General features: G+C 54.2%; 1 protein-coding gene across 2 annotated transcripts in view; it reads right to left on the minus strand.

Moving 5' to 3' along the window:
• Window positions 1-4,753, minus strand: part of ALLC (allantoicase) — a 46,405-nt gene extending 41,652 nt beyond the window's left edge. Inside the window, exon 1 of one of the 2 annotated variants that reach the window (XM_055108301.3) lies at window positions 4,080-4,753. The gene's annotated coding sequence lies outside the window, so the exon portion shown is untranslated. The remainder of the gene's footprint in view (window positions 1-4,079) is intronic. The other variant, XM_003807422.5, reaches the window with a different exon arrangement.
• Between the last annotated feature and the right edge of the window lie 11,182 nt (window positions 4,754-15,935).

Raw genomic sequence — 15,935 nt, forward strand, 5'->3', positions numbered from 1 at the left:
AGGTTCTGCTGCAGGTGGCGCCTTGAAATTAGTCCGTATATCTCATCAGCCACTAATTCCTAAAGCATCCACTCGTGACTAGGAATGTGCTAATTACAAATGACCTGCCTGCAGGGCCTTGGCGTAAACACTTCCGCCCTGTGGTGAGCAGGATGTGCTAATTACAAAGACCTGCCTGCGGAGCCTTGGAGTACACACTTCCACCCTGGGTGAGCAGGGTGTGCTCCAGAATGCATGCTCCCTAATCCTGAGACCTATGTATTTCTCACCATATATGCAAGGCAGAATTTGCAGACATAACGAAGCCACAGACCCTAAGATGGGCCTGGGTAATTCTGGACGATCTGGGTGGGCCCAGCATCATCACACAAGGCCTTAAAAGCAGGCGACTTTCTCTGGCTGCAAACAGAACTGTGGAGCAGAAAAGGAAGTCAGAAAGAATTCAAGTGTGACTTTGAATCGGGCTTCAAAAGAGAGAAGCCACATCATGGCTGAGCTCTGAAGTTCAGGGCTCATGGGCAGAGACTTGAGAGAGGCCTTAGGAGGTCAGGGCAGCCCCTGCTGCTGCCAGCAAGGACAGGGGACCTCAGTCCCACCAGCTCAAGGAGCTGGATTCTGCCCACAACCCCAACAAGGCAGAAGAGGATGCTCCCAGAGCCTCTGAGGGGGAACCCAGCCCCCCTGTATTTTGATTTCAGCCTCATGAAACCCAGAGCAGAGGGATCCAATGAGCCCACCTGGAGGTCTGCCAAACAGACCATGAGATCAGAAATCTGCATTCTGTAAGACACTAAGGACCTGTAATAACAGCAACATGAAACTATAATACACACCTAGAGCTTTTCATCCAAACTTCTCAACAACCAAGAAGAGTTATCAGTCACTACCAAAGTGAAAAGAATCGTCGGAGAGGTGCTAAGAGGTTTAGGCTGAGAGGGGCAATGACCCTTGACAGCTTCCCAAAGCAAAGACTTGCAGCATCTTTTGTGCCCGGTTCACAAGCCCAGGACACTTAACCTGAATTCCAGGGAACAGCCCCAGCGCTGGTCTGTTTCTCTGGGAACACTCATTCTTTTCCCTCCAGCAGATGGTCCTGGGCCCCAAGCATTTCTCCTAGAACATCAAGCTCCTCTTGTTTCACAGCAAATCCAGCCCAGGCAGCAGCCCCCACAGGCCAAGCTTAATTAAAGCCTTCCCTGAAGCCCCGCTTGAGGCTTTTCTGCCAATGACCCAGCAGCTAAATGCTTGCGTGCATTGAGGTCAGATGCCTGGCATGGTTTTCAAAACGTGTGTACCATGAGCCAGGAGCAGAAGGAAGGGAACTGATGTCTCTAAGCATGAACTCTATAGCTCCGTATCTGTTCCCGTATCTCCCGTACTCCAAGCCTTGGAGTCACACGTTATTATACCCATTGCTAAGGAACTCAGAGACGGGACGGAGGCTCTCACCCAATGTCATTCAGCTAATGAACAGGGAGGGGGACGGGTTGTGAATGCAGATGAGTCCGACCCCAGGCCTATGCTGTTTGAAACCACAGCCCCTCTCACTTTATTATGAAAAAAACAGATAGATATAAGTCCTAAATTTCTCTTCAAAGAATCAGTATGTCAGTATGTTCAATTCTTTGCCTTCTACTTTTAAACTTAACTTCCTCATAAAGCAACCTTTTTTGATCACCTGCTCCACCCTGACTCATTCCGATCACCTGCTCCACCCTGACTCATTCCGATCACCTGCCCCACCCTGACTTATTCTGATTTCCTGCCCCACCCTGACTCATTCCGATTTCCTGCTCTGCCATAACCATTTTTCCCACCAAACCACTCACCCCATCACTCTCTTTAAATCAGCCAATCGGAATTAGTTTAGCCTGTGCGGTCTAACCCTAGCCAATAGGGGAATGACACAGCAGCAGGGGCCACGTGCGTCAGGAATAAGAACCCCTTCCCCTCCCTTGTCCAGGTGTGCGCCGTTGCTCCATCTGTGAGGGCACACCCTTCTATAGCAGTAAATGGTCTTGCCGAGAAGAAAAAAAAAATTGATATTCAAGGGCTGTTTCTTTGGCGGCACCGAAATTTTATTTATAATAACAGTAAAGGCAGCATCATCTCCCCAAATATCGCAAAATTTATTCTCTGTGTTCTCCCAGTGTCTTAGCCTATTTGTGTCGCTGTGAAGGAATGCCTGAGGCTGGACAATTCATTTAAAAAAGGGGTTTACTTGGCTCATGGTTCTGCAGGCGGTACAGAAAGCACGGCGCTAGCATATGCTTCCAGCGAGGGCCTCAGGCTGCTTCCACTCCTGGTAGGAAGTGAGGGGAGCCGGCGTGCAGCCACCACAGGGCAGAAGAGGAAGCGTGGGAGGGACGCCAGGCTCCTCCTAACAAGCAGCTCTCACCAGACTAACGGAGGAAGAACCGTCTCACCACCTCCAGAACGGCACCAAGCCATTCATGAGGGATCCGCCCCCATAACCCAGACTCCTCCCGCTGGGCGCCACCTCCAACACGGGGGATCTGATTTCACCATGAGGTTTGGGGGGACAAACATCCAAACCATAGCACCCCACAACCTCAAAGGCTGTTATGTGAAAAGTCTCCCCACCCCTAAGATAAAAAAATGTGAGAAAGGAGAGACCGTTTAAAGCTGGGCCTCCAGGCCACAGCACAGGCCCAACCAGTGTCTGCCGTGAAAAGGGCCGTGACATTTGTCTTTCCTAAGTTTCTCTCCTCAGCCACAAATCCCAAAAGTATCCACAGTGGCCTGTGCTGTGCAGGGCCCCGTGGAGGTTCCCGAGAGATTCCAGGCAGCCAAGAGCTGGCGGTATAAGGGGCCGTTCTCAGCCCTGGTGGAGGTCACAGCTCCACGACTCTTGCACCATGAGCTTGCTGAGCTCTCTGCTCACTGATCCCTGCCGTTTCTGTTGATAAAATAGCCAAGGTCTAGGCAAGAAAGGAAGGAGCCACGCGACCTCGGCTGAGGCCACCAGCTCAGCAGCTCACAGTGCTCAGACAGCCTGTGGCAGCTGCTTCTGAGCCCATTGCTACAACCCCTCCCACTGCCTGCTCAAGGGGGCTCTTAAATACATTTTCTGCTGTGGCTGAGACCAGACCCAGGGTCAGCTCTGATGTCTGAGGAACATGCTAAAGCTTTACCTGCAAATTTCAACTTAATCGCCGCAAATGAGGAGCATTGTCATGGGTTACGGCAAGGCGATGAGGCAATGACTCTCTAAAATAGAGTCATGACATTTCAGGCAGTCAAGTGGTGCTCACACTATTTTTTCTTTTGAGATTAGCCTTAAAATAAGAAAAGGCATGACCAGGCAAGTCTAGGAAGCACAAGAAAGAGAGACCTTCCTCTGACAAGCAGGGAAGGCTGTGCTGATGGAAGAGTTACTCCCTCGTAAAGAAGAAAACCTTCAGGGGCTTTGTCATCACTGTCAATAAGTTCCGAAGAAGCCTTTGGCCAAAAGTATGAGATTTATGGTGAAATAATAAAAGTGGTTTGTTCAAATTTGGGACAAAATTAGAGTGACCTTGAGCAGGGACTCTGAGCAGCCCAAGGTCAACTGCACGAGACTCCTGACTACTGGCAACTCTTGGTATATATTTACATTTAGTTCTACTTTGTAACTCTTGTTTTGAATATAGGTTTACTTCACCATGGCCTTAGTTGTTTAGGTTTTTTTTTTTTTTTTTTTGAGACAGGATCTCGCTCTGTCATCCAGGCTGGAGTACAGCGGCATGATCTTGGCTCATTGCAACCTCCACCCCAATCCCATCCCGGGCTCAAGCAATTCTCCCATGTCAGCCTCCCAAGTAGCTGGGACCACAGGCACGCACCACCACGCCTGGCTATTTTTTTGATTTTTGGTAGAAATGGGGTCTTGCCATGTTGTCCAGGCTGGTCTCAAACTCCTCAACTCAAGCAATCCACCCACCTCGGCCTCCCAAAGTACAGGGATTATAGGCATGAGCCACCATGCCCAGCCTCTTTAGATTTTTTTTTAAGAAGGCCAAAGTCACATGATTTGAAACCAAACAGAGCAGTGACCAGAGCCCAGAAGCCTGACCCACCTGTGGGGCCCCTCCAGGTGTTTGGGCCACGCCTGATACCAACACAGTTCAACGGCACAAAGTGGTGTCTGTCACCATCTACCCTCTGTCACCTTCCAAGTGTCGAGGGTTCGTTGCATGACTGAAATTCATCTCTGTCACCCTATTCTTTTGGCAAAGCCAACCTTAAAGATAGCAAGGTATTTATAAACCACACTCCAGCTCACCCAGCAGTCAGAGATCAAGTATTCATAAACGGATCTCTTGCTCCCCAGAAGCCAGCCAAGGTCCCACGGTGCTTGAGCGCCAGCTCAGAGAGAATGTATAGGGGCCTGAGGTAGAGACAGAACTTTGCAGAGATTGGCTGTGCCTGTATGATGTCACAAGGGTTGCAGAGAGATGGAAGTAACAGGGGGAGCAGCCCCTCCCCGGAGAAGCCAAGCAGGCCTCTGCAAGACCCTCACACAAGGCCTGAAGCCAGACGTGGTCCCTGCTGGTCCCAGGGCCCTTCCCTGCTCCTAACAAAGCTGCCTCCGGCCACTGGCCTGGGCCTGAAACCCCCACCTTCCTGGTCCGGCCAGTAACCTGACTTAAAGTTTTATCTCTAGACGTCACCTATTCACTAATCATCATTAACTCAGAAAACACTGAGCACACCCAGCAGTGGGTCCTGACCTACTAGAGAAGACAGGGGCCCTTGGGAGGGTTTGGCTAGAGCCCCTCAGCCCCAGAAAAAGTAAATACACACAAAATTTTCATGGAATTTAAAGAAGCCCACAGATGCTTAAGAAAGGGCACCTTGCCAAGTGGATGCTAGGCCGGTGGCATACAAAACAACACGTGCCGCCTGCCTTCAAAGGCCCCACTGTCTGCAGAAGAACTTTCCATGCAGAAAGAAACAGCTGAGCCCGGCTTCGACATGCAGTAACAGACGTTGCCTTGCTTCGCCACAGCCACCCTGCGGGGCAAGCTATCCACTCTGCAGATGAATCCGCTGGGGCCTTGAAGGCAGGAAAGCCACCCAAGGTCACCTGCGCAGGGAGGGGCTGAGCTGGAACCAGAACCCAGCACAGCAGATGGCGCGCACAGGGGCCCTTGGGGCTCCAGAAAGACAACCTGCGTCCCAGGGAGATCCATCACCCACACGCTCCTTTTTCCTTTCTGGGTTTTCTTTCCCCAGGGCCTGACCGGCCTTCTCCTCCTGAACTCCAGCTTTCCCAGAGGAAAGCAAAGCCATTTGAAAGGCCAGCTCAAGGCCACCTCCAACTGAGAACCCCACCCCCAACCCCAACCCGTCTCTCAGCCCCGCCACCCAGCCGTAGTTAGGATGCGTCCAGCGCCTGTTGCCTGATCTCAGCTCCCCCGGCCTTTGAGTCCATGTTTACACATCTGTCTGCCCATCCAAATGAAATTCTTTAAGAACGAAACCACATCCTATGCTGCCTTCCGTAGCTGACTGTATTTTAATGAATTAATGCACGTGGCTTGGTCCCTGGCAGTTCTTGTCAGCCGTGACTTCCCCGCCACAGCAGTGCAGTGCCCCCGCTCGCCGCCTCGGATCAGTCACAAAGCTCACGGTGCGGAGAACAGAAGGGCCTATTTTTATCCTTGTGGTTTCGCTAAGCCTAGGCCGTGGCACCGATAAAGCCATGGAAGAAGGCACCCTGACCCCTGCCCTCCACACCCTGACCCCTGCCCTCCACACCCTGACCCCTGCCCTCCACACCCTGACCTCTGCCCTCCACATCGAGCTGGCTCCTACAATCTAATGTGCTTCCAAATCACCTAGGAGCTGGTTAAAGTGCAGATTCTGACACTGCAGATTTGAGATACGGCCTGAGGCTTGAGATTTCTCCAAGCTCCAGGGCAATGCTGGGGCTGCTGGGCCATGGCCAGAGGTTGAGCACAGGGCTCTGCCAGCTAGCTGCCCCATCCGACATGGCAGCCACTAGCTATGCTAAATTCAATACTTCTCTAACGCTAAAATCAATTTAATTTAGTGAAGTTAAAAGTTTGGATACTCTGTCTTATGAGGTAAGTTTCTAGTGCCCAACAGCCACATGCGGCAGAGGCAACAGGCTGGGCTGTACAGCTACAGAACTTTCCATCGTGGCACAGCAGACGTCCTGTGGATCCATCTGTGGGGCGGGAGGAGAACAAGAGCTGGCAGAGAGGTGGTCCCAGAGCAGTGGCCTGAGCCAGACATGAGGCTGTTCTCGGAGCTCCGTAGGGGCTTCAACCCTCCTGCCTTGGTCCTGCCAAGACATGAGGATTCTCATGGAAAGGGCTGGAGCACCCTCAGAATAATGCCGCCATCCCCGGCCTCCCTGGGCTCCCAGGAGGCAAGGAGATCAGCCTGCGATGATGGAGGTGCTGGATCCCTGGACCGGCTCCTCCCGACCCCTGTGCAGCCCCTGGCTGAAGTGGGTGTCCCGCTCACTAGGTGGGGACGTGATGTTGAAGAAATGTCTGCTCTTCAGGCACAAAAACCTCCCACCTCTTCTTCCCCCCGCCCCATTCCAGTGGGAGCTCGCTGGCTCTGCTGACAGCAGGCCACCCACATCCCCCGCCGGAGCGGGCGACAGGCTTTGCGGCGCTCCAGCAGAAGCACAGGGCAGTGCTCAGGGGCTCCAGCAGAAGCACAGGGCAGTGCTCAGGGGCTCCAGCAGAAGCACAGGGGCAGAGCTCAGGGGCAATGCTCGGGGCTTGTCTTATGGCTCCAGCTGCAAGAGGCTAGTGGTTTCCTTAATGCTGTCCCTTTAATTAGGCAAATACTTAAAACTTGTCATTCTAAGGCTGGGCACAGTGGGCCATGCTTATAATCCCACCACTTTGGGAGGCTGAGACGGGAGGATCTCTTGAGCCCAGGGGTTTGAGACCAACCTGGGCAACACAGTGAGACCCCATCTCTGAAAAACAAAAGTTTTTTAATTAGCCAAGCATGGTGACACACATCTGTATTCCCAGCTACTTGGGAGGCAGAGGTGGGAGGACCGCTTGAGCCCAGGTGTTCAAGGCTACAGTGAGCTGTGATCGCACCACTGCTCTCCAGCCTGGGCAATAGAGTGAGACCCTGTCTCAAAAAACAAACAAACAAACTAGTCATTCCTTTGACAGTCACATAAGCTGTGCATGTTTTCCATGTTGCCCACCCTCATACAACACTCCTGGGACACGTGCCAGCCTGGGCAGGGCAACTTCAAGGTGCTGGGCCCCCTCCACCTGCATCCATGCCCGATTCTTCTCCCCGAATGTGGGTGGAGCCCAGTGGCTCACTTTTGGTGAACAGGACACGGCAAAGGTGATGGGTGTCACTTTCCAGGTGGGGTTCCGGAAGCCTGTGACTTATGTCTTGACCCCTGCCCCTGCCTTTTCTCCTTTGTTGCTCTGAAGGAGCAGCTGTCATGGTGCAACCTGCCCTGCAGAGAGGCCAGCAGCCAGCACGGAGCTGACCCCACCAGTGACCTGGGGAGTGCACGAGGAAGCAGTTCCTGTCCGCAGAGGGAGGAGAGCAGCCCACGGACACCTCGACTGCAGGCTGAGAGAGGGTCCAGGGAGCGGCTCAGGCACTGACCACAGACACAGGGAGGTCACGGATGCTGCTTTAAGCCTCTAATTCGTGCTAGCTTGCTGTGCCGCATTACACAGCCAATGCAAAGCGCTTCTTATCCATGGCAACCTTCGCCTGAAAACAGTCATGCGGTCCTCTTTCTGCGCCTTCCAGGCAGAGTTGCAAATGCCCTGTCTGTGACACGACCCCAGGGAAATGGGGCATGAAGTCCAGAACTGACTGAGAATACGTTTCTTCCACTCAGCTGAAGGGAAACACGCAGAAAAGACAGTCACGTTTCCTGCGCACCTGAGGGTTCACTGAGAGTCACACGCACTGACTGTGTCATCCCAGAGCTTCTGGCAGTGTCTGGCTCATGACAAGTGCTCAGGGAGTGTGTCTTGAGCTCTTCAGCTTCCATCAGATGATAACCTGAATGTGTGGGTCGGATGAACTAGCTTTCATCTAGAAAAAGCACAACCCTAAGGAGCGAGCTTGGGCAGCCTCCTAGACGGCCCCAGCAATCCTCACCTCCTGGCACTCACACGTTGGTAAATCCCTTCCATGCTGAGCAGGGCCACCCAGTGCAACCAGCAGGGCCTTACAGAAATGGCAGAGTGTGGTTCCGAGGCTGCACCATCAAAGCCACTGCAGCCGTTGCTTTTCCTCCCGTGTAGGGGATGCAGCCACAGTCGCAGTCCACCGCCTCTCCTCACGCCCACACCTGTTTACAATGTGACTTTGCAGCTTCTCCCATCAAGGGCTCTTGGATCACTCACATGGAGGGAAGCCAGCTGCCTTGTCATAGGGTCATGCAGCAGCCCTCTAGAGAGGCCCACATGGCAGGATCCAAGTCCTCCTGCCAACAGCCAGCAATAACTCGCAGGTATGTGAGCAAACCACCTTGGCAGCTGATCCTCTGGCCCAGTCAAGCCTTCAGATGAGACCGTGGCACCAGCACATACCTTGAGTGCGATCTCTTGAGACTCCTTGAGACAGAACCACCCAGCAAAGCTGCTCCCAAGCTCCTGGGTCACAGGAACCATGCAAACTAAGATCTATTAATCGTGGGATAATTCGTTACACACCCATAGATGATGAACCCAGGCAGGGAAGCCTGATGGGGGATGAGGGATGAGAAAGGCTTAGACTAAGACTGAGGGCTGCAGCGCAGGGGTAGCAGGAGCGGGAAAGATACACAGGACATGCTGGAATAGGCTTGGCCCTCACCAGAGTCTTCCCTCAGCTCTGCCATGCACCATCATGGCCCACGGGATGAGGGAAACGAGGTGAGCTTGAGGTCATCAAAGATGAGCAGAGCATCTTGGTGTGGTCTGGCAGCACCCTCGTGGTACCTGAGCCCAAGAGCAATGCCAGAAACTGTCTTCTCGACATCCACTGCTGCCACAATCTCCCAACAAACTGTGACGGAATTTTTTAGCAGAAGGACCTACCCCAGCTCACAGTGCCTGACACACCTTCAGGGAAAGCGGCAAGGGCTGGATCGTAGCTGGCAGGACGCGGGTCCACTTGGGCCACCAGGCCTTCAGTTCAACACATGCCCAGTCCTTGCCGGTCACCTGGAGTGCCCTTCCCTCTCCTCTCCAAACCCTGCCACAATGGATGTCTGTCCTGATTCTGGCCACATCTGAACTTCCTTCACACAAGTGGCAAACTTCAAATGTGGCCACAGTCCCTCACACCCCTGTGCAATGCAACTCCACAGCTTCTCCCATCACGGGCAGAGTCTATTTCCTGACCCCTGGGCTCACCTCATGACCAACTTTGGGCACAGAAGGAAACAGAGTGATGCTCCAGCTCTGAGCGGAGGCTTCGGGGGGCCCCGTGTGTACCCACTCTTTTTGAAGCAGCGCCAAAATGCTGCTGCCACCCTGCAGACATGTTCAGGCCAGTTACTTTAGGTGAAATCTGCAGGCTGCAGACAGGCCTCCCAGCTGACGCACTGGAGACCAGCCACCCCACCAGCTACCCAGAGACACCAGAGTGAGCCCAGCCAAGACCACAACAACTGCCCAGCTTAGCTCAGTCCAAATTGCTGACTACAGAGTTAAGATTAATGGTTAAATGGATGGTTATTATTTAAAATCACTAAGTTTTGGCCAGGCATGGTGGCTTACGCCTGTAATCCTAGCGTTTTGGGATGCCGAGCCGGGCTGATTGCCTGAACTCAGGAGTTCAAGACCAGACTGTGCAACACGGTGAAACCCCATCTCTACTAAAACACAAAAAATTAGCCAGGCATGTGGCACACGCCTATAGTCCCAGCTACTTGGGAGTCTGAGGCAAGAGAAACCCTTGAACCAGGAGGTTGCAGTGAGCCGAGATCATGCCACTGCATTCCAGCCTGCTAAACGAGCGAGACTCCATTTCAAAAAAAAAAAAAAAAATCACAAAGTTTTGGGGTGGTTTGTTACACAACAAAAGCTAACTGATATATGATGTTTGGGATATCTCCATCCTTAGGAAACACATTTTCTTCCCACCACAGAAATGGAAAAATATGTGCTTCCCAGCCTCCTTTGTATCTAAGGCATGGACGCCTACAAAGCTTCCATGTAGAATTGTGCGGATTGTAGCTCTATGAATAGTGGCTCTGGATTTGTGCAGTGCACAACCTGTGCAGGCCCACAAAATGGCCCCGAGCTCTAGGGACCAGACAGACCGGCCCCCAGGCTCTGCATAGGAAGCTAGTGAAATGCAAACACAGCAGCACAGCCGCTTCCATAGCAACAGCGGGCAGCCTAGCAACCACCCGCATCTGCTGCGGGCAGCCGAGGGGCCCTTGCAGGCCGTGGTCGGCAGCATGATCCATGGGAGGGGCCCTTGCAGGCCATGGTCGGTGGCATGATCCATGGGCTTTGTTCCCTTCCACACGCACCGAGGCGGGGCTCCGGGCCTCCCAGAATTCCTGCGAGCTCCCAAAACGCTTTCAACAAATTCCCTTTGTGCTTAAATTAGCCCGACTGCGATTTTCCTGCTTGCAACTAAGAAACGTATGGTTCTTGGTTCCGAACTGCTGAACTGAGCCGGGTTGCGTCTGGTGACCTCAGCCCTCACCGGCCACAGACCCTGATGGGCCCACAGGGGAAGCGAAGGGCACGGTTTCCATGCAGTGACCTTGAGTTGCCTTCTACGGCGTGGGCAGAGCGCGAGAGCAGTTTCAGGCCTAAGGGAGGAGGAACATCCGGATGAATAGCTGCCCGTGAATAAGGACGATGGAGAGCCACGCGACATCTGTCAGGGACCTCGGCCTGCCCCTGACGAAACGCCGGGCGTGTTTCCCGCCTCCCCGGCCGATGGAGCTCTGCGTGGGGTGGGCCCAGCCTCCACCCGGAGCTCGTCTTTGCCATCAACGGCCAAAGTGACCTTTCTTTCTCCTGACTGCTCTTTCGGTCGTCAGGTCTATGTGGCTGCTGTCACCACAGGGACACAATGTGGGTGCCACTGAGGATGAGAACTCATGCGGAGCGAGGCCGGGTGCTTTCTGAAGAGTCTGACACCTCGGCCTCTGCCTCCTGCTCCCGCCTGCTCTTTGTCCTTTCTACGCCTTTAACTCGTCTCCCTTCCTACCTCATGCACACACATGCACACGCGCGCACACACACACACACACACCCCATCCAAAAGAATTCCCGCAAGCATCCGCGGCCTGAGCGCCCTCCTTGGCTCTGCAAACCTCCCCGCGCCTGTGTGGGCGCCGCCGTCCTCGTCCTCCTTTGCCACTAGATGGCAGTATGGAGCCACGGATCCGCAGCCACCGCCAGGCAGCCCCAGGCTGCGTCTCTGCGCTCATCCATCTCAGCCCACGCTTCCGAGAGGGCTCTGAGAAATACACGCGTGCCAGCTTTCCGGTCATGCCTCAATGCAGCACCTAATAAATCCCGGCTCTCTCCTTAACCAAACCGTTTCCCTCCTACTTTGCAGATCAGATTCTTCAGTCTACACAATAGGTCCCCTCCTCGAAAGTTACGGGAATTAAATCAGGGCAATGGTTCTGGACTTCAGGCCCGGTGTTTATAGCCCCTCACGTTTGCTTTAAAGCAAGCATAATCCTACACTGCTGAATTAACCAGGTACAAAGAAAGGCCCCGTGTGCCTTCACTGTGCCTGCTGTTAACACAGACTCCCCTCCATGAAGCCCGGTGGAGGGGCTGCAGGGTGGGGACTGCGTGACAGTGGGTACCCACATGGGAGGGGTAGTGTGGAGGCAGAGGTGTTTGTATCCAAGCTCCTCGCCTGTATGGGGAGAAAACTGAGCCCCAGACAGGTGCGAGACGCCCCAAGAGCAGAGCATCTGGAAGGGAGGTGCATGCACTGCTGACCCCCACAGAACTACGGGGCAGGCGGCTCCCAGGGCCCACACGTGCTCACCAGGCCGAGGGGCTTCAAGGTGCTGCTGGGGCTGGAGCTGCAGCTGCCCACTTGCCCAGGCCTCATCAGGCTTCCACCTGTCAGTCACCGTGCTGTGCCATTTCTGTCACTCAGTAGCCAGCAGACAGCACTCAGCATCGGTCCTGGCAAGGCAGGGTGCCTGGGTCAACTCAGGGGCCATCAGCCCGGTGGCCGGCCACAGACAGGGAATCCTGGCTGCCCCGACAGCCCTGTGGATGCCACTCCGGCCCCCAGGAGGAGCAGTGGGAGCTCCTGCAGGAACCTGGAACAGGGCTTTGCTGTCTAATTCCCTAAACCCCAGAACCCAGAGAGTGTTCCCTCCTCCAGGAGGTGTCCCGGCTTCCTCTGCCCTCTCAGCCAGCGCTGCCCTCTTCCCTTCCAATTGAGGACACTGTGCAGCCAGTGCCAAACGGCTCTTGTTTTCTGCAAGAATCAGACATAAGAGGGGAGAAAGGGGTGAAGACCCACAGATGACGGCTCCGTGCCTTCCAGGGCACTAATGCATCACGTCCAGTTCTTCACAGAACAAATTTGGAAAACGTCTTAGACGCTGCTGAACAGCTGTAGCTGGGGAAGCTACGGGCAGCAAGTCCTTGAATTGTTTCATCCAACCTTGCTTCGTTGTAACACTGATGAGGAAAAACACTGAGTCCCAGCTGGGGCCACTGTCTGCGGCGTCTGCTTGTTCTCCCCGTGTCTGCGTGGGTTGTCTCTGGGCACTCTGGTTTCCTCCCGCATCCACACGTGTGCACGTGAGTCCCTGGTGTGTCTGCCCAGTCCCTGTGTGAGTGCAGGTGTGTTGCCCTGCGATGGGACAGAGTCCTCTCCAGGGCTGGAGCCCACCCTGCACCCTGAACTGCCAGGTCAGGCGTGGGCCACCCGCACCCCTGAACCAGAATCACTGGGTAACACGGATCTTATTTCTATTAATCTTTCTTAAATGTATGTGTAAACCACATTTACTTCAGTATTTAATATTAGAAGTGTTTGGGGGCCAGGCGAGGGGGCTCACGCCTGTAATCCCAGCACTTTGGGAGGCCGAGGCGGGTGGATCACGAGGTCAGGAGATCAAGACCATCCTGGCTAACACGGTGAAACCGCGTCTCTACTAAAAATACAAAAAATTAGCTGGACGTGGTGGCAGGCGCCTGTAGACCCAGCTGCTCAGGAGGCTGAGGCAGGAGAATGGCGTGAACCCGGGAGGTGGAGTTTGCAGTGAGCCGAGATCACACCACTGCACTCCAGCCTGGGCAATAGAGCGAGACTCCGTCTCAAAAAAAAAAAAAAAAAGAAGTGTTTGGGGTCTTTTTTCGAAGTCTGGTGATGACCCTGTGACCAGAATGACGCCCTAGGCACTTCAGTCTTGCTCATTAACGCGCCCATTGTGGAACTGGTTTCATGAACTGCCATTTCACCTAAGCCTGCCATTTCCAAGAACCTGTCTATGACGTGTGTTGCCGTTTCTATGAACCCGTCTACGGCGTGCATGAGGACGCACTGTCCTGGGCTATGTTCACCACTGCCTGGCACCCAGGCTTCTCTACGGGGCCAGGTACTCAGTACTCAACACCCAGTACTCCGCCACGCCGACCGCCCTACACACATCGTGTCGTGTAATCCTCACAAGGCCCCAGTGGGAGGCATGAAAATCATTCACTCCACCAGTGAGGAAACTGAGGCTTAGGATGTTTCTGTAACTTCATGAAGATCACACTGTCACTTGAAGGCGTGTCCCAGCCTGGGACACAGCGGGTCGTGTGATGCGCTGGTGGAAGAGGCGGCCGTCTGCCCAAATAGATTTGCAGGAGGACAGGGGTTGGTGTTGGAGCAGAGAATGGGGGGCAGTGGACAGCCCACAGCCCCATGGACACTTGGACAAAGATGCTGTGGGCAGCCCTACGGGAATGGAGGCCCAGCTGGCAGGCCTTCCCTGTGGCCAGGAGTCCGCACATGGAATCAGGGTCTCCACCCACTCTGTGGGCAGCACCCCAGACCCTGCAGGATCCCCGAGGCCAGCAGCACCCCCAGGACTGGTGGACCTGGGGCAGCCAGGGAGGCTTTGTGGGCAGTGGATGCCGCTGTGCAGATGAGGAAGAGCCAGCCAGCCTCACATGCACAGAGCCGACACCCTATGTGTGCACGAGAGCTTTGCCAGCGTCAGGAGCGTCTTGGCTCCCCCAGCCTGGGCAGAGCAGCCTCGAGCATGTGAAAGCCTCATCAAAGACAGATGGGAAGACATGCTTTCCTGTGTGACTGGGAGACGTGTCAGGGAGAAGCCACTCCACATAATGAATAAGACTCATCCATTAAAATAATTACCTCTGCTCCTTAATGGGGGGGAGAAATGGAAAAGAGGACAAACCTCTCTAGGCCAAAGAGCTCTCCTGCTCCCATCCTGAGGGCCCAGACTCATCACTAGCACAGGAGTGGGAGAGGCTGCCAGGGCTGCCGGGCTCCCTGGCGCTGCTGTCCCCAGGGCACCCACTGCCCATTGCCCCACACCTGCCCACTGCACCATCATCAGCAGAGCCTGGTCTCTCCTCTCCTGCCTAACTCACAGGCCCAGACTTGGCATTGGATTGGTTATCAAATTTCTAAGTGCAGCCATTCAACCTCCAGGTTTGTTTCTCCCCTACAGATAGGTTCTCACCGGCGCACATCAAGGTGCAGTCAAGGAGCCTGACCGCAGCTGGGTTGCGAGAGTGAAGGCTGAGACAACACTAGTGTCCATCAGGAGAGGATGTGTGAGCGACCCCCAGGGGCATCAGGAGAGGATGTGTGAGCGACCCCCAGGGGCATCAGGAGAGGACGGGTGAGCGACCCCCAGGGGCATCAGGAGAGGATGAGTGAGCGACTCCCAGGGGCATCAGGAGAGGATGGGTGAGCGACCCCCAGCGGCCACACTCTGGAATACTCTGCTGCAGGATGGGAGAAGCAGGCAGGCCCCATGGGCAGCATGGGAATTGCCCCAAGACAGGTTGCTGATGAAGAAGGTGAGAAAGAATGCCCACCCCCGAGCCATTCTCCAGATATGTTTTAATCGCGTGTGTGTGTGTGTGTGTGTGTGTGTGTGTGTGTGTGCATGCTGTTGAAAAAGGCCTGGAAAGACTGACCCTCAACTAGAGCAAAGTTGATTGAAGAAAAGGAGGATTTTTGCTTCTTAGACGTATGTGTGTGTCGCGTTGAACATATTACCAATTACATTCACATGGTCCCTGTGTCATCACACACGCAACCCCTGCAGCCTGTCTGGGGCCCTATATTTCAAGGCCACCTCAGCGAACCAGAGAGTTCAGAGGCAATGGGGGGATGAGGGGTGCAGGGGCTGAGGGAGTGGCTCTGCGTCCTCATGGGGATGATGGACAGCAGGGCACAGCCTGTGAGACCAGAAGTGGGGACCACTGAGGACTTGCCCATTCAGTGAGATGACCTGCTCAGTGACAACCCTCCCCACACACAGCCTGGCCCCCCAACACACACACACAGCACCATCCCCCAATTCTTCAGCTATGCTCCAGGCATTGTTGGAACTGCCCCACAGAAAACCATGGGTCTGACAGAGTCAGAAATGGAGAAATATTCAAACTGACTGCTTAGTAAATGAATGCATGGGTGAGCAGATAGAGGGGTGAGTTAATGGCTGCAGTAGCTTGTAAGCACCAGAAGGATATACGCACCGGTAGGAAGACTCCATCTCTCATACACAGAGTCTGCGCCAATGAAGCAAAAGCCTGGTCGCTCTGACGGGCTCCCTTCCAGCAGGCGAGGCAGCGGCACCTGCCTCTCCAGCTGTACATCATTCCCTGGAACCTGCTCCATGAAGACAAGGTGCTCCTCTTCCCATCCAAACAAACCAGGGACCGCTCAGGTCTGGAATAAACTTGTTTGCTATGTCCTTCCAATGAGATGAGAAT

The sequence above is a fragment of the Pan paniscus genome, chromosome 12 (genome assembly GCF_029289425.2).
Source record: "Pan paniscus chromosome 12, NHGRI_mPanPan1-v2.0_pri, whole genome shotgun sequence".
Taxonomy (NCBI): domain Eukaryota; kingdom Metazoa; phylum Chordata; class Mammalia; order Primates; family Hominidae; genus Pan; species Pan paniscus.